Source organism: Ambystoma mexicanum, chromosome 6q (assembly GCF_040938575.1).
Source record: "Ambystoma mexicanum isolate Mex_15411 chromosome 6q, UKY_AmexF1_1, whole genome shotgun sequence".
NCBI lineage: Eukaryota > Metazoa > Chordata > Amphibia > Caudata > Ambystomatidae > Ambystoma > Ambystoma mexicanum.
Genome location: NC_090937.1, coordinates 1051517645 through 1051545521, shown reverse-complemented (window position 1 = coordinate 1051545521; position 27877 = coordinate 1051517645).

Sequence of the window (27877 nt, the reverse complement as noted above, 5' to 3'; positions counted from 1 at the left end):
GAAAAGTCAGAAGAATGTCCAGAGCTCCCCAGGCCTCCCCTTTATATAAGGAGCATGACATCAGAGGATTTTACAATGGGGCTGACTCAAACTCAACACACCTCTTAACATCGGATAAGTCAGCCGATGTATGTTGACTCCTCCCAAGAATCAGATTGGACTGAAGGAGGTAACTGTTTTATGGTGGTGTTTTTACAATGCGCTTTGTTTCTTAGTTTGTTTATTTTTTTTATTTGATAATGCGCTCCAAACCCAGGGGTAGCCGGGCGCATCAATAACAAGATTACTTAAGCTTAGGTTACATACAGAGGATACATACAGAGCTACATTTCATGAGTTAATAACAAATTTACAATACATGACTGCAAGAGGTACAAAATGTGGGAGCACCTCGCAACACAGGGGGTTGAAGGTCTATAGTCCAAATTCGGTCGTAGCAGGTAGATATATACAGGGAACCTGGCCTAGAGTTGAGGTTCAGGTTGTTAGTCATCTTTGGTCAAGAGCCAACTTTTCACATTACATCTGAATCTAGAATAGGGTAGATTAGCTCTCAGTGCAGTAGGGAGTGCATTCCAGGCACGGGCAGCTGTAACCTGGAAGCTTGCTCCGCCTGCTTAGGTTAGTCTGAATCTTGGAATTTCAAGTAAGAGGTGGTTAGAGGCTCTGGATTGGTGACTAGAGGATTTTCTGGTGAGTCTAGCCGATATGTAGGGAGGTGAAGTGTTGTTCAGTCCTTTGTGGGTGAACGATAGCGTATTGAGGAGGACTTTGTCACTGATTCTTAGCCAATGATGGTCTTTCCTGATGTTGGATATGTGCGCTCTGTGTGGTATGTCCAAGGCTGCTCTAAGAGAGTTGTTCTGCAGTATTTGCATTTTGTTTATGACATTTTTACTGGCACCCGCATATAGGGCGTTACAGTAGTCCAATTTGGACTTTGTTCTACCAAAGTTACTTTTTCCAATATCAGTTTATGGAACAAAACCCTCATTTTTGCAAATGTCATCATTAGGAAACTTATATGGGCAGACTGCACATCTTACAAAAAACATGCTGATCGAAATCCCAAGACGGTACGATGCTTTTTAGTCATTCTGGTAATCTTTTGCCATTTCCATGGATAATAGTTCACCTAAAATTCTACAATTTTATGACTGGTCATGTTCTCATTAATTTTCTAATTTGTGCCATGTATGTTTTCCCCAGGATTCACATTTGCCTGGCATTTGCGTCTCCAAAATGCTAGAAGAAACCTACAATGTCTTGTTTTAATGGCACAAACATGACATTTAAATGGTCATAATTTCACATTAATATGTCTTTTGGTTACTGAAATAAAGGACATAAGCTGCAAAATCTCTTAAATCAAATGGGCTGGCTTTGTGTTCCAAATATGGGTGTTCCTTTCCAGGCCACAACCAAATGTCAGGCTCTGGTCAGTTTAGACCTTTGAAACCCTTCAGCTTGAGTTGAGGGGAGGTGTCACCAGGAATTCACACCTATGTGTCCTGGCAGTCCGTTGTCTCCTGCTGGAGCAGCGCCGCTTCGTCTGATGAGGGTACAATATGCTGCCCCTTCGCCCATTCATAGTTTCCAGGGGGCTGGTCCACATGGAGGAAGATGACCCTGTTCCCAGGAAAGGCAGAGCCCTTTGAAGCCAGGGCATGTCAATCCTGTTCTACAGGCTTCACAGTAATTTTATTTATTTATTTATTTTCCTTTCCCTTAACCAAAAAGCAAGTCTTTTAGAAATAAATATCAGGTATATGTTTAAAGAAAACCCCTATCACATTTCTATGCAAGCACAAAACCTTAGTTTAACATTTCACTTTTTAAAATGCACTTTCTTGTTTGGCAAAAGCACCATTTTACAAGTGGGTTAATATTCCTTGAATGTCCCTTTCCAAATGCGGTTTTCCCTCGCATCTAGATTCTGAATATTATTTAAAGCCCTAGTCAATTTCTACTACACAGGAATCTGTCCAAGGCAAGGGTCCATTGAAACTGACATAAGCAGAGAGAGAGACAGAGGTTATTGTGAAGCGTTTGTTTGTGTTATTTGTTGCAAAAAGTAAAGGGTTTGCCGTACAGCCTGGAGTGAAGTTCTCTGTTCTTTCAAAGAGTTTGCCTGATGCAACATTCCATTCAGTGAGGAATGCCCACATTTGCTGGTGTAAACTCTGAATATGAGTGTACATGAATGTGTCTTACTGGAACCATACTGGGTAATATTGAAAAGATTAAAAGAGCATCACTGCACAGTTATTTTAAATGCAGAACATATTCTTTTTCAGTGGGAAGTTTTGAACTGGCAGCATAGCAGCACTGCCTTTGAATTCTTTTCTTTGGTGCACATAAGGGAAACACTGGCAGGCATTCTCGGGGTGTTCCATGTTCCATCTCGCCCCATATGTGCTTGGCAAAGACAGCGCAGCCATTATTTTGGTGACTGCAAAACAAAGTTTTGGTGCAAGGTAATGTTGCTCAAAAGAGCCAGTGCAGCCATTCTGCTGGTAACAGCTGTAAATGCAGTTTGTTTATGTAGGGGAGTTCTGCTGGGCTGATAAATGTACCCCACAATCCCAAGTCTCTTCCGAATCCCCATAAAACTCAAAAGTGCAAAAAAGTCTTCTCTCTTCAAGTTAGACATATTTTCCTCTGAAAGGATCGGTAGGTAAGGTGTATTCTTGTTTTATCACCATTTACATGGGCTGTGGGCTTTCCCAGGCTGTAGGCTCAAGGATCCTGGGCAGACAAGTTTTATCAGGGCCTTCTTTACTGCTGCCTCCTCATTGTTTTCCTAAGAGTTTTCATGTGAAAAAGTGGTGGGAACGTTCTGAAAGGCTGGCACAGGGTCAGGGCCTGCAGGGGGGTAGGAGTTGCCCTGGTACTGTTTGGCAGACAATCTTGGCCCTACACTCATCAACCTGGTGTTCTCTAACAAGCCCTCCTCCTTCCTCACTACACCTGTCATAACTTCCCTGATCATCTTTGTAGTGGCACCATCACCTAACTCCAACCTTCTCTCTATTCTCTCCTGGACTACTGGGCACTCTGGAACATCACTACTCTGTCCTTTGTCCTCTTTTCATGGTTGGCCCAGCTCTGTCCCCGATCTAGCTAATCATTTTCTCTTTCTCTCCTCTGCCAGCAGTACATTTTCTTTGGTTGCAAACAATGTCCTCTGTTCTGATGGAATCCATCCTCCTTAACACAACTCTCTCTTCCCTCCAAGTCTTCCAATCTGACATGTTTGACACAGTTTTCCTTTGTAATTAGCTTTCATTCTTCTCTTTCTGTTCCTCTCCAATTTCCCTCTTGTTTAGAACATCTCTATCTTTGTCAATGTGTCTCTTCATCATAATTTCTCAGTTCATCTCAATATCCTTTCCCCTCAATACAAAATCTCTATTCTTCTAAATACCTCTCTCCATCTTATTATATCTGTTTGCCTTCCTGAAATAATCTCCTTTCATGGCCATTATAATATGCTTTCTCCATTTCTGCTTAAACAGGATATTTCCCCCTTTCACCAAAACATAATCTATCCGTACTTGCACAATAAACTCACTATTCATAGGCACTATCCTATTCACCAAAGAATAAACCACTTCCTTCCCAAGGAGGTATATCACCTCTCCACAGTAATATCTCTTAGATTTCAATAGATTATCTCCCTCCTCTTCCTACTCATAGTTTCCCTCTGACATCACAAACACATATCCCTCTTCAAACCCAATAACTCAGTCCACATTCCCAGTATTACCCTCCTGATCAATGAAAATAACTCACTCCCCTAGGCTTCATTCCTCTCCCACCTTACCACTCACCAGTTTCTCTGCCCAGGTCTTCATCCCTCAAGGTCTCTGCACTAAAGTTCTTCCTGACTGGGTCTTCAGCTCACCTCTGGTCAGAACAGTATTATTAAAAGTGTTTGTTCCTTTCCTAGGTGGGTTATGCAGTAATAGGCTGTACCTATATGTCCTGATAGGGGGAGGGCTGTAATTGGCTGGCTCGCTATGTCGCCAAGCCCCATTATGGTTTGCAGGGAGGGACAACATTTTTAATCGCACTGTCCCATCTTGGGAGCCATTGTGACCCTCATTCCGGTCCCCTATATTGAGCTGGTGAAATGTCTGGGGCAAGCATACCGTTTTCTATGAAGAAAACTATTTGGTAAGACTGAGGGAGGGTTTTCTATTAATACAATAGAATAACACTTAAAGTGAGACATTGCAGATTAAATAATGGATCAGCATGTGCTATGTTAACTGCATAGTTGCATTATAAGTGTGGAATGAGTGTCTTGTGTGTGTGCCTGATTTCCCGAACATGAATGGGATGTGTTGTGTGTATGTTTATGTTAATGAAATAGTGTTTGAATTATCTCCCAGTATGAATGGAGGTGGACCTGTCTATTGCATTTCACTTAAAGGGGAAAGAAACATTTAGCCTGCTCAGACGTCTGGTCTGCTTGGCAATAGCTTCAGGGTCCCTCCATTCGAGAGGATCTGCTACCCTCTTATTTCACTTACTGTCATCTTTGTATACCAAATTCGGTATCCACAGGGGTCTAGTGAGCCTTCCTGTTCTTGCATAGTACTTCATCACAGCCCTAATTTAACAAACATTGTTCTGCCAGAAAGAAAAGATGATATCCAATTCAAGGCCATGTCTTTGATTCCCATGATCTCCTTCACTCGTTATAAGAGAATACATTAGTCCTGAGTATCTTCTATTGCTGAAAGATAGGGGATCAAGAGTGTTGCTGGATTCTTCTAATTTCTGTAGAATTATCAATTAATGTGAGTGGGTTATTGCAGAGACAGTAAGCTAATATATTGGCACAGCCAGCATGAAAAGATCTACCTATATAATTATTGGTCACAGCAACATGAATGTAAACACCTCCTTCCTCTCCGCAGTACTCCACACTCCACACTCCTTAGGAACTACAGACTCAGCTCTCGCACCCATACTTCAGCCGCCCAGACTTCCTTCCCTGACCACGCTCACTACCTTAGCTCTCATCACTCTGCATGTGCCACGCCCAAGCCTCACACATCCAAATTCACACCGCCCACCCCCAGCACCACCAACACACACACTCTACATCCAAGCTTAAGATGCGCTCTCATCAACGCGCGCTCTGTCCATGCCCATGCCATTGAAATCAATGACCTTATCACCACCCACAATCTCGACATACTTGCCATTTCCGAAACCTGGCTCCATGAAGCCTCCAGTCCTTCCATTCACCTCGCTCTCCCTGAAAACTATACCATCCTTAGACAGGACCGTAAAAACTTAAAAATTGGTGGCGGCGTCGCCCTCATCTTTAAGGACACCCTCTCCATAAGAATGTGTAATCAACAATGGGACAATAACGCCGATCTCCTCACTGCCAAACTAGCCCTTTCACCTAATTGCACCATAAACTTCTTTATCACCTACAGACCACCAGGATCTCCCCTTGACTACCAAAAGCAACTCCTCCAAAACATAGGCAACAACCTCAAAAGCACCACCAAAAGCATCCTTCTAGGGGACATTAATCTTGGCTTAGCTGACCCGAAGGACAAAGCAGCCGCAAATTTAGCCAAAGAATTATCTAACATGGGGTTCGAACACAAAATTACTGCACCCACTCACAGCAAAGGCAGATCCATTGACTGGCTAGCTGATCACAACTGCTCATCTGCAATTACCTCCATCTCAGCCCTTCCATGGACGGACCATCACCTCATCCAATTCACCATTCCTACCACGCCCACTCATAAAACCTTAACTCATGCCCCACCCGCTAAAGTAAGAAGCTCCAAAAAACTCACTGCTGCCAACCTTGCCCCTCTCCTTGATACCCCGCAACTCAAGCATCCATTCCCCCTTGACCGTACATCTCTAGCCAGCATCTACTCCAGCACACTCACTCAAGCCATCGATTTCATTGCCCCGCTAGAAGAAAAAAAAGGGAAAAAATCAATACACTGCAATTCCTGGTTCACTGAAGAACTATCCGTCCTACGCACTAAGAAACGCAAAGCCCTATCCAGGTGGCAAGCAGCGCCTAACCAATCCTCGCTTAATGACTTTAAAGAGATCTCTCTGACCTACAAAAAAGCCATGTTCCTTGCTAAATCCGAATCCTACAACCAGAGAATCACTAATGCCAGTTCCAAATCAAGAGAAATGTTCTCCATATTCAAAGAACTCACCACACCAGCCTCCAGCCCAGACGAAATCATCAAGGATGAAGCATGGTGTACAGGCATCCAGGCTGCTCTCCTCAACAAAGTTAAATTACTCCAAGACAAAATAGCCTCCCAACGCAAAGCTCTCAACACCCCCACCTGCCCGCCCATACCTCTCACCTACAACTCTCCTTCACAAACACCCCTTTTTGCCTTCAGAGAAGTCTCAGAGACGGAAGTCAAGGACCTCCTTAAAAAAATCAAACCCTCCACATGCAAAGGGGATATCTGCCCACCCTCCGTAATCAAAGAGTGCGCAGAATACCTCACCCCCATCATCAGGGCTTTTATCAATGCCTCTTTCGCATCTGGAAGTGTACCACAATGCCTAAAAGAAGCCTGGGTCCGCCCGCTCCTAAAAAAACCCTCTCTCGATCCTTCCTCCCCTAACAACTATCGCCCCATCACCACCGTCCCCTTTCTCCTTAAAATCCTAGACAAAGCCGCACACAATCAAATCCAACACTACCTGGAAACCAACACCATCCTAGGCAAAAGACAGTCAGGTTTCCGCAAAGGCCATGGGACTGAATCTGCTCTTCTAGATTTAAAAAATCAAATTACTAAAATAATGGACACAGGCAAACCTGCCCTCCTCCTCCTACTCGACCTTTCTGCAGCATTCGATCTGGTCGACCACAGCATTCTCACATCGCACCTCTCCAATGCTGCACACTTCTCTCACAAGGCTACCACGTGGATCACATCCTTCCTTGAAGGCAGGGCCATGAAAGTGTACTCTGACCAGGATAGCGCCCCCCCCCACCACTGTCAATTGTGGAGTCCCACAAGGGTCCTGCACCGCACCGACCCTCTACAACCTATTCACCAAACCCCTCTTTGACTTACTGGACTCCCTCAACATAGCGTACACCAACTACGCTGATGACACGCAGGTCCTCCTCCCCCTCTCTGGAGACTACGACCTTGACTCAGAAGCCCTCCTCAAAATCTACTCGACTATCCAAACATGGATGGCTATCAATGGTGTAACGCTCACCTGATTCTCGCAGAGGCGCCGGGCTTGACTGGGCGACTACCGTATCCTCAAAGGTGATGTGTAGCACCCGGTTGGCTCTTTGGGCTGGACCTCTGTGCACTGTATGCCTGACGTGTAGAGTAAGATGTCTGCAGATAAAAAATATGAGGTTAATGAACTGAGGTTATTGGGGTGTCCCTATCTCTTTCCTCTTCTCCTCTCCTGTAGACCCCAAAGGTTAACGCTCTCACCTTAGGTAAGTGAATGCTGAGCTCTCCATCTGCCTCGGGGCAGGGTGCTGTAGCCAGTTTCTTCACTGGATAGGTAGCGCAGGCCTCTTGACTTCAGAGGACTGCTGTCCGTCGTTTACTGCACGAACGGTAAGTTTCGAGTCATTCAAATGTCTTTTTAAAGTTTTTAGTAATGATGTCTCTTGTTTTGCAGGGTTCCGGCGATGGCGGATGACGGGCTGAAGTGAGTTGAAGATGGAGCTCGTGTGATGAATAGAAGCGCCTGGAAGCACGTGAGTAAGCGCTTGTTGCCTGCTTCACGATGCGCTCTAACTGTCTTTTTATTTTGCAGGTACGAGTTCGGAGCGGCTGCAGGGTGCCGGAATACCCACTGGATTAGATGTGGAAAGGAGTAATGGCACGTGAGTATTAAAGTTCCCCAATGTCTTTAAACGCACCTTGTTTTGTCTTTCAGATGTGGATGCAGCGCCGAAGGCCTCCGGAGCGTGCGAAGAGTTGGTAAGCTTTTGTCTTTCAGATGCCGGAATGCAGTATGAAGACCTCCGGAGCGCACGAAGAGTAGGTAAGCCTTTGCCTTTCCGATGCCGGAATGCTAACCTGTTCTTTCTTGTCTTTATAGGTGTTGCTGAAGACTGGATTCAGCATGGTAAGCCTTTGCCTTTCAGATGCCGGAATGCTAACCTGTTCTTTCTTGTCTTTATAGGTGTTGCTGAAGACTGGATTCAGGATGGTAAGCCTTTTTCCTTAGGCCCAGGACTGGATGCAGAAGACACGATGAGCGTCCTGCTGCAGAGGGTGCAGAATAACGCAAAGCAAGATTCATCCACCGGGTGTGGTTTAAATAGCCTCCTGTAGTGCTTAGGTGTCTCCTTCCACAGCCACGCCTAAGTAAGAAAAGAGTTCCTGGTAAGAAAAGAGCTCCTGCCTTCCAGAAGAGTTCCAGTGTTCTAAATCTAGGGAGTGGCTCCAGCCCCACCCAACAGGAAAAGTAGTTCCAAACAGAAGAGGATCAGAGGCTCAACTGGCAGGCAAGTAAGCAGCATGGTCTGCTGCAGGTAAGTCCACCCAAGCATTATGAGCCCGGCGCTTCCAGCGCTGGGACTGGGCATATTTATGAGCCTGGTGCCACTGGCGCCAGGACTGGGTCCAAAAGGTCCCAATTGGGACTGGTTGGCACTCGGAACCTGGGTTATGGATCTGCTTCCTACGGAGTTGGGAAAACCCTGACCTTTTGGAAGCAGAGATCATGACAAATGGTCTCTGCCTAAACGGAGACAAAACCGAAATCATCATCCTAGCCCCTAACGAAACTCTAACCAAACTCAGCCCCGATTATTCGCACATGATCATCGACAGTATTAGCATACCTGTCTCCTCTGCCGTCAAGACCTTAGGAGTCTACATTGACGTGACACTCTCAATGACAAGACAAACCAGCGCCATTGCCTCAGCTTCTGCTCTGACTACCAAACTCATCTACGCCATAAAACCCTACCTCACCACACCCAACTGCCTCTCCATAGCCAGAGCTACTATAGGAGCCAGATTGGACTACTGTAACGCCCTCCTGGCAGGCACTTCGTCAAAAAACCTAAACAGGCTCCAAATAGTGCAAAACAATGCCCTCCGTGCTGCACTACACATTCCCAAAACTGACCATATCTCACAGGCCAGAAGACGTGTCCACTGGCTCCCAGTCAAGGAAAGGATCAACTTTAAAATCCTCACCCTTACACACAATGCATCAACCACACAGCACCCCCCTACCTATCTGAAACTATAACCAAGAACTCCTGCATCCGCCCCAGAAGAAGTCATCACGCCAACCAACTCCAAGTACCCACTGTAAAAAGAGCCAAAGCCGGCGGCATTGGCTTCCCTCACATAGCACCTAAGCTCTGGAATGCCCTCCCCAACTCGCTCAGAGCAGAACCATCTCTGTATCTCTTTCGCAAATCCCTCAAAACCACGCTATTCAACTAACTCCACCTTCCCTTCACCCACTTCAGCTCGCACACATCTGATACGAAAAGTGTTCGACACGAAATGCTTCCTGTAATGAAAATTGCTTTGTAACCATCTTCCTTCCATTGTAACCAGACTATGTATGTATTCATGCAACAGTGCCATGATGCCCCCGGGCTGACGTGCGCTTTAAATAAATGCGAATAAATGAATAAATAAATAAATAAATGTGTTGTTACAGTGGCAATACCGGCATTCCTGGGCACAGCAAGCATAAATGTGATTTTACAGTGGAAATGCTTTCATAAAATATATTAAACATTATAATGTATACTTTGTTTGTTTTATAGTGCTTCTATAGCACTTTTCACTTTGCTATACAAAAATTAGCACCCAGGGCGGGGGAGCAACCAATCAGTTTGGTCGGATCACAGGCTGAATCCTATGATCCAAGCCCATGATACGAGCAATCTGACGGCTGCTTCCCCTGCCCTGCCATCTTACCCCCAGGCACATTCCCTTCTTCTTAATTTCCCCATCCCTTCCACTCTCACTTACCTATGGGTGCTGCCGATTCATCTTCCTTCTGGCCACCATGAAAATGGAAGCAGGGCTTTGCTTGGAGCTCCATCTTCCAGCTCCATGTTGGCCATTTTGAAACAGTATTTTACATGAATGAACAGGACACTACAAAAGACAAATAGGCAACCCGATAGGCAACCCAGGGTTCTAATAAAAATATTCACCCATTCCACAGGCTGGAACCTGTGGTAATAGCCCGGGCACCCTTGTTAAAGGTATTTGCTATGCTCAGACATTTAACTCAGGCCTCGGGCTTTTACCCACTTTTCCACCCTGTGGAACAGGTGACTATTGCTAAATTATTGATTTTTCTAAACAATAGCAACTATTACAATATGAACACAGGAAAGAGGAAAAAAGAAGAAAAAGAGACAAGATAAATCATTAAGATAGTAAATAAATAACAGTCAAATAAAACTGTCCAATTTGACATTCTTGCAGAAAATGACTAAAACACTTGTAGTACAACTCAGACCACATCAACTCCTCATGAAAATAGTAAATATTGGGAGGAGGCCAATGTCTATGACTCAATTAAAAAACAACAAACAATAGTTACACCCCAGTTGATATCACCTTGGAATAAGCCCAGTTCATATATTCAGCACTGGACCTCTGTGGAAAGCTGAATGACTCACGCAGGTGTTCTGGGAAGTAAAAACTCAGCTCAAGAGTTCCGTCATCATAAAATAAACCAGCGCCCTAAGGATCACAAAGCCTGAAAAACAGATTGCAGGATGTGATGTTCATTGTGTGTTGTTTGATTAACAACACTGATGTAATTTTGAAAGTATTCCATGGCATTCCTCTAGCTGTTCAATTCAAGTGACAAAATCCAGGCCCCTCCCCACTTTTAAGTTACCATCATTTTTTTGTGTCTCTAGCCTATTTGTTTGGGCTTCGTCAACATTACTCTGATTACATACACATTTATTTTTTCTCAAGTATATTGATTTTCTTTGGACTGCATACGTATAATTGCTTGTTCTAAGTGCAAGATCTTTTCTTCAATTATTGGAAACACTGATGGCCAGCACGTGAAACAAAACAGTTGAACCTGTCAACTCCATACTTATCGCAAGACAGCAGTATTTGGTGCTCCTATTATGATAATGCTGTAGGAGGGTGTTCCCACCGTTTCAATTGCAGAACTAATGTGCATGGTGAGCATGATTTTGCTCTTACACTAGCAACACTATCATTATTCAACAGTGCCAACATGAGTCTATTCTTAAAGTGGCAATACTGGCATGATTCGGTACAGACAGCCTGATAGTGTCTTCTTACAGTTCCAAAACTGTCATGTTTATGCACAGCCAACATTGGTGTGTTATTTCAATGGCAATACTGGCATTTGTGAACATACACAACTAGAGTAAGTTCTTTGAGTGGCAATGCAGGCATGTATTGAAACAGCTAGCAATAATTGTCTCTTTTCACTGGCAGCATGCTGACATATATTATGACATCATGGTGTGTGGTTTACAGTGACAATGTTGGCATGTATTTGATTCCTTGAAACCTGTTGGAAAACAATCTTATGTACATTTAGTGACCTACCATCTACTGTATGTTTGTTTTAGGAAAACCGGTTACAAAGTAGTGTTTTACCTAAACTCTCTCACTGAATGTCCTGTAAAGGTTCACTAGCTGCCTCTGTGTTGGTGTATGAAGTTTCAATTTCTATTTTGATTCAATTGTTATAAAGCTCGCCTTCACCACACAGTGGTTTCTTGGTGCTGAAAGTAAAGAACAGTGAAACAAAAGAAACTGCTGGTAAAACTGGACATGATTTGTATTTGATTGTTTTGAATACTCACAAGGCATGGAAGGTCAGTCTTTATCTTCCATTGTATTCATTGTTTTTTCTATCCCATGCTCCCTTCCTACTGCCCTGTGTGCGCTTTGACACTGTATAAGCGCCTAACAAATGCACACTACATAAAATAAATAGGATGTATTCTCCTACTTAAATGTTTCTACTTGAGATTAGGGATTGCATGTTTGCTAACTCCACACGATAAAAGCCCTTGCATTGCCTTCACACTATACATTGAGTTGTTTATCATCAATATGCTCTGGCTGATAGCAGTTGTCTAAGATCTCATAATGATTAAGCGTTTTCCATACGTGGCATTGAATTTTTATTATTGATATTCAAATATGACTGTAAAATTTGGTTATAGTGCTGCCTGGTTGTTTATTATCCATTCTGAATCGCATTCTGATTAGTGTTTGATTAGTGAATTGACTGCACCTGATCCAGACCCAGACCCAGTCCATTTTCCAATGTCTGCGCGGAAACCAGGGCACTATGAAGTGTTATGGGGCTGAAGGCATTGACTTTGCAGAAATGCTGAGGTTGCCCCATTCATTAGCAGTGACTACAAAGGGCCTGCAAATAGTCCAACAACTGGTAATTCTGACATTCCTGATTCAATCAGTAGAACCAGCAGAATGCCGCCCAAGGTTCAGTTTGGTTCTCCATTGTGGTGTAACCCAACCAATGATGATGCAAATAGTCACAAGCCTACTGTTTCCACTTTGAGAACTACAACTCTTATCAATTCTACCGCAAACAAGATGCAGGGGACCTGTACAGACGACATTCGTATTGACATTGATGTTCACCCTGTCCCAAATAAATCTGACGTGACTGATATCAATGCAGCTAAGACCCTTGCATCTTGTATTATGTTAAAGGAACTGCAGGGGCGGGGTGCTGTTGCCTAGGCACAGCCCTCTAACTGTTGTAAGAGACTTCATCGACGAGGAGGCGGCTATGCAGACTCATCATGACCCCCGGTTGTGGGATAATCCTCCCAGTTCCCCAGCCTGCCATGGAATGTCTTTAACATATCCCATCCATCAAGATGAGGAGGAATCTTCATGGGTAAACACGATACAAGTGCAATCTTGTGCTAGCTGAACTAGAAGCTATACAGAAGCTGCATTTGTCTCTTTTTACAAACCAAAGCTAAGGATTTGAAGTGGGGGTGCACCAACCTACAACAGAGGCTGGCATAGGGGCCTCCCAATCATTGCAGGAGGAAGGTTATTGTAATTTGGTGACCGACCCTAAATTGTCCAATTTGCTAGGAAGGAATCCATGTTTAGCAGAGCAAGGCCTTTGACATTCGCGGATCCATTGCCCTGTGGCGCAACCCTAAGAATTCAAAACGCTGCTTCCCGGCCCGCATTAGTGGCCGTATGCGGGCAGACTAACCAGAGATCTTTGTCTATGTGCACTGGTGGCATTTTGGGTGGAGGATTAGCCAACTGAGAACCCAGTTTAGCTACTTATGGCACTAGTTTTAGGGCCCGCAGACTGCAGCCTGTGTACCAAAGGCAAAGAAGAGAGCGGGTTGAAATGGGTATTTGATATTTCTTCACAGAGTACCTAAAATATCCTCCAACTATACAGAATCCAGGGAATCGCTCATCAATAATTGTACTCAATGGTTTTGAGAGGTGTGTTGGTGCTTGTCCCTAACTCGAGAGGACATCATAAATTGTACTAAACTCTACTACAATGCGGGATGAAATTATGACTATATATGCATAGAATTAAGGGAGCATATAGTTGTTGATGGAATACTTGGTATTCCCAGGAGACACTGCCCAACACCACACAGTACTATTGAAATCGGGGCATATCCCCACTTTTACAGCTCTCACCCCTTGGAGAACATGTAACACCCATTTTTATCAGGAGCCAATGCATTCACACTGAGGAAAAAGTTCTCGGGACTTACCAAGGCAAGAGCTTGCTCAATTGGCCAACAAATCTGATCCTAGACGATATAAGAACTGGACACATCAACAAAGTATCTGTGGCTTAATTACCGACTTCCCTCTCAGGTGGGATGTTTTATAAATTGACTTGCTGTAATTATTGATGACTTGCTGTAATTATTGATGGGTATGTGTTATGTGATATGTTGTACTTTGATGACCTTACGGCCGAATAAAGTTAATATGATAATAAATTAAATAGAATTAAATACATTTTATAATAAAATTAATGTTACTACTTTAATAAATGAACAATGTTTTTTTCTTTGTTCATATTCTTGGCTTTTTCTGTTTTTCAATTAAGCGTGGGAGACCTTGTGGGACATGATGCTATCAGCTCAAAATCACACCTCAGCACACACGAGAAAATGTAAAGGCGTGAGATTTATTGGTAGGTCTATCAAAATCCCTCATCAACCCTCACGCTGTTGGAGGCTTAATCAGAATCCCCAATTCTCTGTGGGATGATAAAAGGCCCATCTAACTCCTGGAGCTCTGCAGATTGTATTTGGATTTAGGGGAGGAACAGGGTTAATACACATGTGGAGAGACGAGCAGGAGAGATTGCTCTGTACCCACTGACATCATTAGTGAAATTTTTGTTATATTTTGTGCATCTTTTCGGAGGTCCCTTAAAGTCTGGCTGCCTCTTTGATAAACTGTGCATTATTTATGGTCTTTTCTAGAATCCCTTTGCTTCCACTCTCTTCTTTCTACCTCAAAGCGAAAACAATAACAGAAAAACACAGTTTCAAACCTATATCAAGGACGTTTGCTATATTTTTATTTTTAAATTCCTTTTCCTTAATTTTCCAACTTCCACCCTGTGACGCATTGGCATCTGGCAACGCTGCAGAAACTCAGGCTTTTGTAAAAAAAAAAAAATAATAATAGAATGATGTAAGTAATTGCGTCTCCGAAAGGGAAATCTGTTGATCTGATTCCCCTTTCCTAGTGTCCATACCAAAAGCATGGTGTGTACGTGTGCCCGGCTGCATCAGTATCCTGATTAGCAGCGCCTGATATACCGTGGCACAGCGTAGGTTCAGAGGTCACAGGCGCCCATTTCACAGCTGCCGTGACTGCCATTAAGGATATGCACTACTGTACCAAAATCCCATAACCCTGCAGGGGTGCATGTCTTAAATGTGGTATGTATGAAGAAGTGGTAGAGGGAACGCCAAAAAGGGAACGCCAAGAAGTCGAGCAAGGAAAATACCCCAGGCCCCTCTGAAGTATTCCTACAACCCCATACCTCATAGCCGTAAGCCCCAACAGCATACCTTTGAACTAATGAATCTTTGAAGCAAATACAAGGAGTTCGAGAAAGTCGGTCCTATTGATCTAAGACTCTTTTGAAACATTGTCAATTTTCCAAGAAAGGCAATACCTTCGAATTAAAATGTTTGCCAGCAGGTAACAAGGAAAAAATCTGTTTGCAGATTGGAGCAATTGCCATTAGCAGATTAAAGCGAGCCAGGAGGGTGGGGGTTGTAGGACTGGGCGACACTTGATGATGTGAGACCTACCATTTGCACCATAGGGGAACATCTAGCAGCACGTTCTAAGCCCATTCTAAGTCCACTGTTTTATAAACTGGTCTCTGATATGCAACATGTGTTCAATACCATACTCAGGTCAGCCCAACCATTCATCCCCACATGGTAGAGAAATTGGTAGGGTGCCTGGTTTTAAAACTGTGGCAGGTTAATGACATAAAAGTAGTACTTCAATTTGACACATGGCTAGCTTGACTACACTTCAGTAGTGCCCATATCTAAATTTTGAAGGCTTCAATTTAGCTGTGCTGAAGGATACAACATCAGTGCATTTTAATTGTGATTTAGCTGTGCAGCCATTTCATTGTCACATTGGTGCTGCATTTGTAGCATAGCTGTGCAGGAGATGTAGTGGCTCTGCCAAACACACAAGAAATGTAAATGTGAACCCTATAGCACAGCTAATGGACTGAGATACGCATCCTAATCACATCCTTCATATATAAATGTGCCATAGCTTGCTGACAGCTCCCCACACACCCTTTACCGCAGCTACTACTACAGATTTGAGTCGGCTTTACTGACACCCTTTACTACAGCTTCATGATATCTTCCCACACATCCTATATCACAGCTACCCCAAGGCTTTGACAAAGCTTTATTGACAGCCTCTACCAGAGCTTAGGGACAACCTGTTCTGCAGCCATGGCCTTTAAACATTGTGATGAACCATGTGGAGTCCTCACAGAACCCTGGCTAGACTCTACTCCCAGGTGGCTAGGGGAAGGCAGTCGGTACCTGATCCGAACCCTGTGGGTGGTAATAGCCTGGAGGATCACCTGGGTGGAGAAGGGACCCAGGGGAATGGGATGGCTCTGTTGGGAGAGATGCAGTATTTGTCTTCTTTAGAAAGGGAGATTTTTATGATGCCAGAATATGATATTGAATCGCTTGCTGCCAGATTAGGCTTTTCTTTTTAGACCTACCTGCTTTTTTGGTAGTGAAAACCGCTGTGATCAGAATGGGAAGAAAATATATGGAAAGCAGAGCATTGACCTCGGAAGGATGAAAGGCTGAGTTTGGCCCCACTGGGATTCGAACCTGCGTTAGCAGGCTCTGCACGGATGTCAAAGTGAGCGCTCTACTCGCTGTGCCACTTGATCGGCTGTATAGTTTGTTTAGGAAGATGCAAAGAGAGTCTAGGTGGTCGAATAGGGGTTTAGTGTAGATATTATAGAAGACAGGGGAGACATAGGAGCCTTGTGGGATACCGCAGGAGGTGGGGTGGGAGATGCAGAGGCTACTTCTTAGGCTTTTCTTTTTAGACCTACCTGCTTTTTTGGTAGTGAAAACCGCTGTGATCAGAATGGGAAGAAAATATATGGAAAGCAGAGCATCGACCTCGGAAGGATGAAAGATTTTGGCTTACAGTAAAAGTAATTCTCCCTTAAATCTAGACCAATCATTAATCCATCCCAAATCCTTACCTAAAGATATGTTTACTAACAAGAGTGAATTCATTTAAATGGAGACTGCACTTCTGAAATAAAAAGAGATCAGAACATTGAGAACATCAAGTCCCACAATGCCTGAAGTACTGGGAAGAGGAAGAGGGACTCAGGCAAGAAACTCAAATGTACAGTTAAATTATCCCATTGACCCACACCTGAACAGGACTTTTAGGTATTTAAGACCCCCTCAGGTGCAGGCCACTAAAACTAGTGTGTGGAGGAGAAGTAGTAAGCAGCAGTTGCAGCAGCAGAAAACTGAAGACGCCGGAGCTGCCACTGTTCTGAAAGTAGAGTTCTGTCCTGTGAGGGTCTTCAGAGTGGAAACTCTGAATTGCAGAGGTTGCACAGCTGGAAGCGATAAACTGAAATGCCATCTCGTAAGAGAGTGAGACTGTCTTTATTGTGTGCCTGGTTCTGGTGGCTGGCGAGCACCGAAGTGCAGTAGGAGCAAGGCAGGCTCCTTTCCCAAGCAGAGCTGGATGCAGGAATGGTACCGGGGCTGGCAGGAGTTCAGAAGTGCGCAGAAGAAGCAGAGGCAGCGATTTGAGCAGATGAGCGTGGAGAGACCGGTGAGTTTACATGTATCAGGAAACTCTGGAACGCTCTGTAGTGGAACGCTGAACGCTAGTAATAATTTTGAATACAGAACTAATGAAAGAAGACGTGGGCGATATACTAACTTTAAAGGAAAGCAAGGTTACCAGCATTACTGCCAAAACGGAAAGGGAGCGATATTGCAGCAAGATAGATTCCTGCATTAACAAAGTAAAAAGGGGGAATACTTTTATAAGTTTCTGTCCTGAGGGGGGTATACCAGGATAAGGAATACTAGCAGTAGTTATGATAGGTTAGTGGACCAGGAAGAAGCCATTGAAGAACTGCATTATGGATGAAGGTTGTGAAGGGAAGAGAGTGGGAGGCCACTATTGTGTTTGCACCTCCACACCTCCAATGGCCATGCGATGCCACAAATGATGAAACACTGGGGAGCCGGCAAGCAAAGCCGGCGCCCCTTGAAGGACCACCTTCACGGATCTATAATCCTGTCTGGCTGCAATTTAAGCCACAGACACCTCCATAGTGCCTGGACTCAAGTCTTAGCCTGCCTGAGATACGTCCTGCTGGGTGCTACATTAATTTTACAGAGCATCGGCCCCCTCCACAAATGGTGCAGCAACAACTCCACCAGGGCCTTGCTGGCCCATTGTCCCAGCTCTCTACACTGCCAAGCGGCCATGCCAGGCCACAAATGATGACACCAGTGCGCAGGCAAGCAAAGCCGTTCCCCCTTGAAGGACCACCTTCAGGGATCTATGGCACCACCACACCAGCCAACTCCCTCCTCCATCCACCTGCACAGCTCCCATAACACTTCCACAGAGTCCTGCTCAACACTGCACTCTTCCTTACTCCGTGCCAGTGCCTGCGAAGGTGCAGTCCAGTCAGAAGGATCAGAGCACCATCATCCTCTGCATCATTCAGGTAAGCGTATGCCCAAGCGTACTGCTAATGCATTGGCGTGATGCACGGTGTACACAAATTATCTTGTGCTACCGATGTTAACTTGCCACATCCTACTCCCTTCCTGCCCCCTCCACCGACTGCCTCACACTGCCCTTGCCAACTTGATCGCTTTCAGCCAGCCACCGTCTACTTACATGCAGTCTGCTCCCCAACGGAAAGCTCAGCATGCACCTACATACCCCAGCATAGCGCAGGACCGCCCTGCTGCACACACAGAGCTCTCACTATAGCCCAGTCAGATTCCCTTCGGGAGAACCCTTACCTATATCTCCACCCTGCTTGACTCATCCTTTCTTTTTTGCCACGCTCAACATGGGCCCAATCCTAGGCAAACCACCCCCAATGTTGAGGATGCCCCTGCCCAAACTGTCTTTCCTACAACACTTGCACAAGAAACCTCCACTAGGTTGAACCATGGTGTTATACCTGAGGATGCCTCTGCCCAAAATGGCCCTCCTGTGACACTTACACAAGACACCCCCACGTGGATGAACCTAAGCACACTGCCTGCATATGCCCCACTACTTACACAATACACACCTAATACAGCACCTTGCCTAGGTGCTGAACAACGCCACTTCCTCTTATCCCACACTTGGACCCCCATCTCCTGCTGTGCTGCCCTCCTACCAGCAGTTTTAAGGCAAAACCTCAGCCACCACAACCACACTTCCCCTGCCAGTTTCCCTCCTTTACCCAACTCCCCTCTTCCCTCCAATGCCACCTCTCACTGCTGCCCTCCTTTGTGCCCTAATCAATGCATGATCCATTGCAGCACATGCTACTAACATGCAGGACCTTATCATCAAAAACAACATTGATATCCTGGCCATCAGAGAAACCTGGCTAACTCCCTCTGCAGGCCCTTCTCTATACATTTCCACCACCCCTGGCCACGCCATACTGCACAACATCAGAAGCAACAGGAAAGGTGGCAGACTGCTTTTATCTACAAAGACTCCCTTACGCTATATGCCTTAGCATCAACCTGCCTCTCACAATGTGAAGCCATCTCAGCCAAATGGCGCTGCTCACCCACCTCCACCATCACTACCCACCTAATACACTGACCCCCCTGTTCCGGTCGCCACTTTTGAAACATAGCGCATCCAGCTCTTATAGTGTAACCTCAATGCTACCTCCCAACTCCTCATTCTGGGAGACCTAAAAATAGGTTTTGACAACTCTGTGGATCCTGATTCCCTAGCAAGCCTCACTGCAGCGCTTGGCTGCACCCAGTGTTTTCTCACACCCACTCTTCCTAGACTGGCTTTTAGACCATTACTGTAACAGCTCCATTGTACACAACCAGTCCTGCACCTGGTCGGACCACAGCATCGTTTCCTTCACGATCCCCTGCTCTAACAAGTGCCCCAAAGTTAACATCCCCTTACCCCCCACTATTGTGTTTAGCATGCGCAACAACACTTTTGTCAAGTCACTCTGCTTTCTCAACGAATGCCTGGTCACACACTACAACACCTTACTTACTAACGCTGTCATCTCTCTAGCCCCTCTCAAAGCCTGTAAAGCTAAAACCTCCATGCGTGACAGCTCCCGGTTTACCAAAGACCTTCACTCAATCTGTGCCAAAAAACAGGCAGCTGGAGCTGAATGGCAAAAAGATCCAACAACTAAGAACGAAGACACATTCTCTAACATCTCACACACCTACAGACAAACGATCCACACCACTAAAGCTGCTACCTATAACAACAGGATCATTACTGCTTCCTCTAGCTCCTATGAGCTATTTGCCATTCTCTGGGAATTAGAATCCCTGGTCACGCCTCACTCCACCACTGTTGAAGACTCCCAGTGGTGTAACAATGTATAAAATGCCCTCACAGTAAAGAATCACTAACTAATAAACAAAATTTCCATGCCCCCCTACACACTGGTCACCTGTGTGCCTGCCATCTCAGCTGACCCCTCTGAACCCTCTGGACCACACTCAACTGTTCACCTTCAAACCCATCTTTCATAGCAAAACTTTCTGCCATGATAAAAGGTCTTAATCCCTCTATGTGCAAAGGTGATATCTGCACTGCATCACTAGTAAATTAATGTGCCGAACCCCTGCTTCCCCTCAGCGCCTCCTTCACCAACTCCTCCTTTGAATATTGCCATGTACCTGTCTCACTGAAAGAATATTGGGTCTACTCATCCTTAAAAAAGCGTGGCTGGACCACGCCATTGCGAACAACTACAGATCTATAACCACAGTCCCCTTTCTACTGAAAATTATTGCCAAAGTGGATTATCTACAAATCCAAAGTTTCCTGGAATCCCACCATATTCCCAGCTCCCGACAATCTGAACTCTGCCCAAAACATGGCACCAAAACTGCTCCCGTGGACTCTAAAAGCCATCTTGACAACTTCAGCAATGCTGGCAAAATCTCCCTCTTCCTGCTTCTTGACCTCTCGCCCACCAGACCCTTTGCCACCGCCTTGCCTCAGCTCACTACTCTGTCACAGATGCCAAACGGATCTCCTCCTTCCTCGCAGACAGAATCGCTGCAGTAGCCTCTGCATCTCCCACCCCACCTCCTGCGGTATCCCACAAGGCTCCTATGTCTCCCCTATCTTCTATAATATCTACACTAAACCCCTATTCGACTACCTAGACTCTCTTTGCATCTTCCTAAACAAACTATACAGCCGATCAAGTGGCACAGGGAGTAGAGCGCTCACTTTGACATCCATGCAGAGCCTGCTAACGCAGGTTCGAATCCCGGCGGGGCCAAACTCAGCCTTTCATTCTTCCGAGGTCGATAAATGAGCACCACACACCGTGGGTAATAATAAGCACCGCTCAGAGGGTTCGTAGTGCTATATAAGTGCCAAATTATTATTATTATATGATACTAAAATTCTGGTCCCTCTTTCTGGTGACCACCCCATGCCTGCCTCAAAGTCAACACCATTTATGAAAGAATTAAAACCTGGATGACTGTCCTCTCCCTATGTTTGACTAATGATACCACTGAGCTCCTCCTGGTGGGTACCTCCACCCGACTCAACAAACTGGACTGTGTTTACAACTACATCCCCATAGACGGCCATGCCATTCCAGTAGCTTCGCCCGTCAAAACTTTGGGGTCTACTTGGATCCCACCCTTAATATGTCAGAAAAGAACCAGTGGTGTAGCATAACATTTGGGGGCCCCCTGCGAGCCATGCTGATGGCCCCCCTCGCAGCTCGGCAACAAGTCACGGGCCACTCTCAGCCGGCCTAGATACCACACTTGTGCAATACGCATGAACGTGCTGTTTCAGGGGTACGTCACACACTGTACTAGGAGAAGCTTATATAAATATATGCGTTTTAATGCATTATACAGCACACTTTCTGAGAATAATTGGCTAACAAGCCAAAGCATTTGTAATTTTTTTGTAGGGTAACACCAGTTCAAAAATCCAATACATGCAAGTCACCAATAGTGCACAGGAACATTTATGCTTTAATTAATTGAATGTTTTGCTATTACAAATGCAATGCTACAATGAAAACATGTCCAACTGGCTGCACATTATAGACCAGTCTAGACACGTAATAACATATTACAGTAAAGCATGCCAGGCCACATTTCGGCATACCTAAACTGGTAGCACCAAAATGCCAGTCGAAGCAATAACACTTATCATGGTTGTTTTATCACAGATCACACCTTTATTGAAACAAAGCACACCTTAGTAAGTTGACTTTCAATGTGGTTAACTACAAAAAGTTGTGATTTAACAAATTAAGATAAACAGATCATGTTTTTCTAGGTGCAGGGCAGAAACGTATAACCTTGGTATATCGGTTGTGTCTACAAATTAAAAAAAGGCAAAGGTTCCCTATTAGGGAACTGACACCCCCTGCACACTGTCTATGGCTAGTAGGGAGCAAAACTTTTATAAGAGGGCGAGTAAGATACCTACATTTAGGCACCTACTCAGCTACTTCACAATTTTAACAGGAATTGAATTTGATTTGGTAAATCTTCTTCTTCACAATCAATGATTTGTTGGAAAGTGCGCAATCAGTCTAACAAGTAATTCAAATGACCATTCAATAATTCAAATAGTACAGACATTTATTGTTCATATGGTCCAATGCGTTTCGAGTAAACTCTTCATCAGCAGCAAACAATCGAAATATTATCTACAAAAAGGTCAAACAAAACTTGATAAGTCTAATGTTTGTATCAATCCATAATTCATCATTACCATATGTATACATTGTTCTTTGGGAAAACATTTCTCATTGAGATCAAGATTTCTTCAATGTAAAATATTTTACTTAGTGAGCCTAATCGAGTTCTCAGCCATCTATAAGTATTATACCATAGTGGTATATTAATAAACTTAATGAATACCTCAAGGTTTTCACCATAACACTTTGACCAGATTTGGTGAATGATGATAGTTAGTACTGAGGTTCGCTCATTGGTACTTAACATATTAAGGCGATAACACACAGTTTTATAACAAATGTACCATAAGGCAAATGATTTGCTGACCTTCAATGCTGTCCACATAGTGCCGTAGCATGAGAATAGTTCTGTTCGCAGTTCAATGTTCCAAATCTACCATACAATGTTGAAATCAGCTCTCACAATCTCAAATAACACCATCTTCATGTTAGATGCCCTGTCCAAAGATCAGGGCATTCTAACCATCTGAATCCTTGGGAGTTATTTATATGTTCATGTAATTTAGAGTATACTTAAACCATGTACCATCTAAGCTTAGGGAGCGTGAAATAAATTAAAAGGACCTGCAGGTATAAGGTGAGGTCTGAATGGTCAAGGATCATTTACATGTCAGTATGTTCCAGCAGTGGTCCAAGGCAGCAGAGAACAGACCGGATATACCTGTGCTGCTTGTTGCGATGTATTAAAAAATGGCAGATCATTTATTTCGTCGTCTATCACTGACATCATCACACGTGTGTGTTTGTGACATTGTCATGATGCCTACCCCCCGGGGACCCAGACCAAGTCCAGCAACCCCAGAAGCAGGCATCAAGTTATTCCAAGCAAGCCCAACAAACCCTGCTAGGGGCTATTTGGGTGCAGTCCTGGCGTCTATGGCGCTAGGCTCATATGGAGAGTCAGTCCTGGCGCCATGGGCGCCAGGCTCATGGATTAAAACTTACCTGATGCAGACCATGCTGCAAACTTACCTGATGCAGACCATGCTGCAAGAGCTCCATGCCAAAAGATGCTTTGAAGGGACTACCTTACTTAGGGACTATTTTTTTACTCGGGTGGGGCTGGGGAGGAATACTTACCTGGGACTACTTTGGTGTCTATTTAAACCACGCCCGAAGAGCAGCACACGCTTCGCGTTATTCTGCATCCAGCAGCGTAACGCTCACCGTGCCGGAAAGTCTGCATCCAGTCTTCTGCCACGCCCACCTCGAGTCTGGAGTTCCTAGAAAAATGGAGAAAGAAGGAGAAAAGGTTAGATCAAGAGCAATACGTTTGATCCTTACCTGAATTCCCGATCCATCGCGCCTTCGAGCTGGAAGAAAGAAGTTATTTTATGCGCGTCGCCTCGCCTGCTGCAGCGCCACGCTGGACTCACCGGCCTTCGCAGCATCTTCACATTCCACCGCATCCTTCTACATGTTCCCGCCGCACTCCGGCACCTAAGGGGAAGACAAGAACAGCAAGGTGAGCCAAGGGAATACACAGAGGCAATATTAGTTACCCCCCATAGACCAACCTGATTTTACCACCGGGGGTACTATTCCTCTTCACGGGTCGGTGCAGCTTCCACTGCATCCTAGCAGAACCCCGGCCCCTAAGGGGAAACAAAAGGACAGCAAGGTGAAACAAAGGGACAAACAAGGGGAAACCTCCTCACCCCAATAGACTTACCTGATTTTACCGCCGGAGGAATTATTCCCTGAGACTTCATACTTTCTCTCACCGCCTGAATAAGGGAGAAAGCAACAGGTCACATATCGACATTATTTTATCGAACTGTGTTGGATAATACAAATCCTTACCTGAATATTACCAGTTGCCACGAGGAACTCTTCGCTAGGGTCAAGCTGCAACCTGCAAGGAATTGGACAAGAGTGAAAGTCAGACAATTGAACTCTTACGAACTACATACTTACGGCGTCTTGCCGGAAATCTCACAGCCAATATTGTTCTGGAACTCACCAATTCCTTCGAGCCAGTGAAGCAACTGGCTATCTACGTGCCCCTGCGCTCAATGCAGGATGGAGAGCTCATCTTTCCAAACCATCAGGTGAGACTATAAAAGGGGAGATCAAAGGTGATCAGAGGGGAGAACAGCAGGAGTGGGGGGGTTAACGCTCAACACCACGGGTGGTTAATTCCCTTTCTCCATTTGCAGAAGAATATTACTACGGGCCAAGCAAACAAAGCTAGGTGGGCCAGTCCAGTCCGTCATCTCGGCACTATGCGTCACATTGGTGGAGACCGCAGCTGTCCAGTTCAGATCGACGCCCATGTGGGAGCCAGGTGAGCGTAATAGAACGCGAAGCCTACCCACAAATTCCCACCCAGGCGTTATGTATACATCAGAAACTGACTAATTGGCCCAATTACTAGGGGAACTGAGGGCTGAAGTGCATTCCGCCCGTCAAGAAACTAATGCTCTTAGGAGATAACTGATTTTGTCAAAGGAGCAAACTGATGACCTTGCTAGGCAACTACTGCACAGCCAGGCTGGACAAGCACCCCTACCAGGTCCTGGGGGAAATCCAGCTTCCGTGTCATCGAGTAACCCTGTGCAAATAAACCTACCAGGAAATATTCCATTAGCTCCGCCCGAACGCTTTGCCGGAGATCCCAAAAGGTTTGCCGTGTTTATGAACCAATGCTGCTTGCACTTTTTATGCAGACCTGGAGCCTTCCCAAACGATCAAGCCAAGGTAGACTTTGTATTGTCATATCTCAGCGGCAGTGCAGCTGATTGGTCAATTCCACTAGTTACTCAGGATGACCCAATTCTTTGGGATTTTCAGGGCTTTCAAATGAGCATGGAAAGACTATTTGCCCGGCACTCCCAAGGACAGGCCCTGGATAACAAACGTTTGTCCCTACGACAGGGTAACCAGGACCTTCTATCCTACATCACAACCTTTAATAGGTTGATAGTGGAAACTGGATGGCCTGAGGTAAAACGAATCATGTTATTTCATCGAGGGCTTCGAGGAGAACTCAAGGATGTCTTGGCTCAAGTCGTGAACCCACCTCAAGACTGCGCTGAATATATAGACTTAGTGGTCCAGTTAGATCACAGACTTCAGAACAGAAAGGCTGATCGAGCCAAGTTTGAGAATCGGGTGTTGGTCAAAAACCCACGCTAACCCCAAAGGAGCAGATGCTTCAGAACCCATGCAAATCGGGGGGGGTTAAAGGATCCTTAACCCAGAAGGAAAGAGAAAGGAGCCGGCAAATGCAATTGTGTCTATATTGTGGAACTTCTGGGCATTTTCTACGGGATTGCCCTGTAAAACCTCCCAAGAAGGTGGTAGGAGCTGCTGATAAAAGCCATATGGAGTCAGACTCAGGAAACGACCACGCCCGACAAGCGTAGAGGTCAGCTTGCCGAGCTTGAAGAAGGATACTCAGACCTTGCATTTCATCATACCAATGGTCCTCGTTGATCCAAGGCAGCCATCGCGTATGCACGCAGTAAGGGCATACATTGATAGCAGGGCCATAGGAAACTATGTGGACTACGAATTGGCTTCCAGGATGCATCTACCTCTCTGCCGAAAAACCACCTCAGCTGTCATCACCACAGTCAATGGAACTGAAATTGCCTCTGGGCCTGTAACTCATTCCACCACAGAGATGACACTATTGGGTCAGGATGGGCATCGAGAGACTATTGTGTTTGATCTAATCAAAGCTCCACAGTTCCAAATAATACTGGGGATACCTTGGTTGGAAACACATAATCCTTGTTTTGATTGGCGAGAGAGGAGAATAACCTCCCGGATGTGCACAAACCTGTTACACAAAGAAAAATCTGAACGCAGGCCTGGCCACAGTAACCACAGCAGTTGTGCAACTACCTCCAGAATACCAAGAATTCCAGGATGTCTTCCAAAAAGAACAGGCAAACACCTTACCACCTCACAGGTCGTACGATTGTCAAATTGATCTCATACTCAGTGCACAACCCCCTTGTAGCAGGATCTACGCCCTTACGGAACCTGAGAACCTTCATCTACGACAATACTTAGACCAGTACCTTGCTAATGGCTTAATTCGCCCATCCAAGTCCCCTGCATCTTCAGCTTTGTTCTTCGTGCCCAAAAAGGAAGGTGACCTCAGAACGTGCATAGACTACCGCGCATTGAACCAGATATCTGTTAAGAACCGATGCCCATTGCCTCTGATTACCTGAACTACTAGACCAAGTGAAGAACGCTTGCATATACACTAAGTTAGATCTCCGGGGGGCATACCATCTGGTACGTGTAAAAGAGGGCGACAAATGGAAGACTGCTTTTCGCACTAAGTATGGGTTATTCGAATACCAGGTGATGCCTTTCGGGTTGTGCAATGCACCAGCAGCCTTCCAATACTTCATGAACGATGTCCTTCGTGAATTCATTGACGTTTGTGTTGTCGTTTATATCGATGATATTCTAGTATACTCCTCTTCAGAATCTGTCCATGTGAAGCACGTCTGAGCAGTCCTTGAGAAATTGTGCCAGCACAAACTATATGCAAAACTGGAAAAATGCATTTTTCATGCCACAGAAGCTGAATTCCTTGGGTTTATCTTGACCCCAAGAGGAGTCCAAATGGACTCGCGAAAGGTGGACGCAATCCTTAAGTGGCCATCACCAAGTTCAGTTAAAGGAGTACAAAGCATGCTCGGCTTTGCCAATTTCTACCGCAGATTCATCCCAGATTTTTCACATGTTGTACATCGCATCACAGCACTCTTGCGAAAAAATAAACGCTTTATGTGGACTGAAGAAGCTGAAAATGCCTTCCAAGAGCTGAAAGCGAAATTCACGTCTGCACCTGTATTAAAGCACCCGCGCTCTGAACTTCCATACATAGTGGAAGCTGATGCATCGAGTCTAGCCATGGGAGCTGTCCTGTCTCAAAAGGACCCTGAAACTGGCCAGCTTCACCCAGTAGCATTTTGGTCCAGAAAGTTCTCGGCACCCGAGTTAAACTATGCAGTTACCGACAAGGAGTTATTAGCTATTAAATCCGCCTTCAAGGCTTGGCGTCACTATCTTCTCGGTGCCAGGCATACCATTACTGTGATCACCGATCAACGGAACTTACAGTATTTAAAGACAGCCAAGGCCCAATCGTCACGCCAACTCTGATGGGCATTGTTCTTTGCCGAGTTTGATTTCGTGATAACCTATTGACCAGGTTGTAAGAATGGTAAAGCAGACGCCTTATCCCGAATAGGGACGGGAGAGGCAGAAGTGAACCCAGAACCAGTACCTATAATTTCCGAACAAAGGATTCTTGGCATGATTACTCTACAGACACTAGAAGACA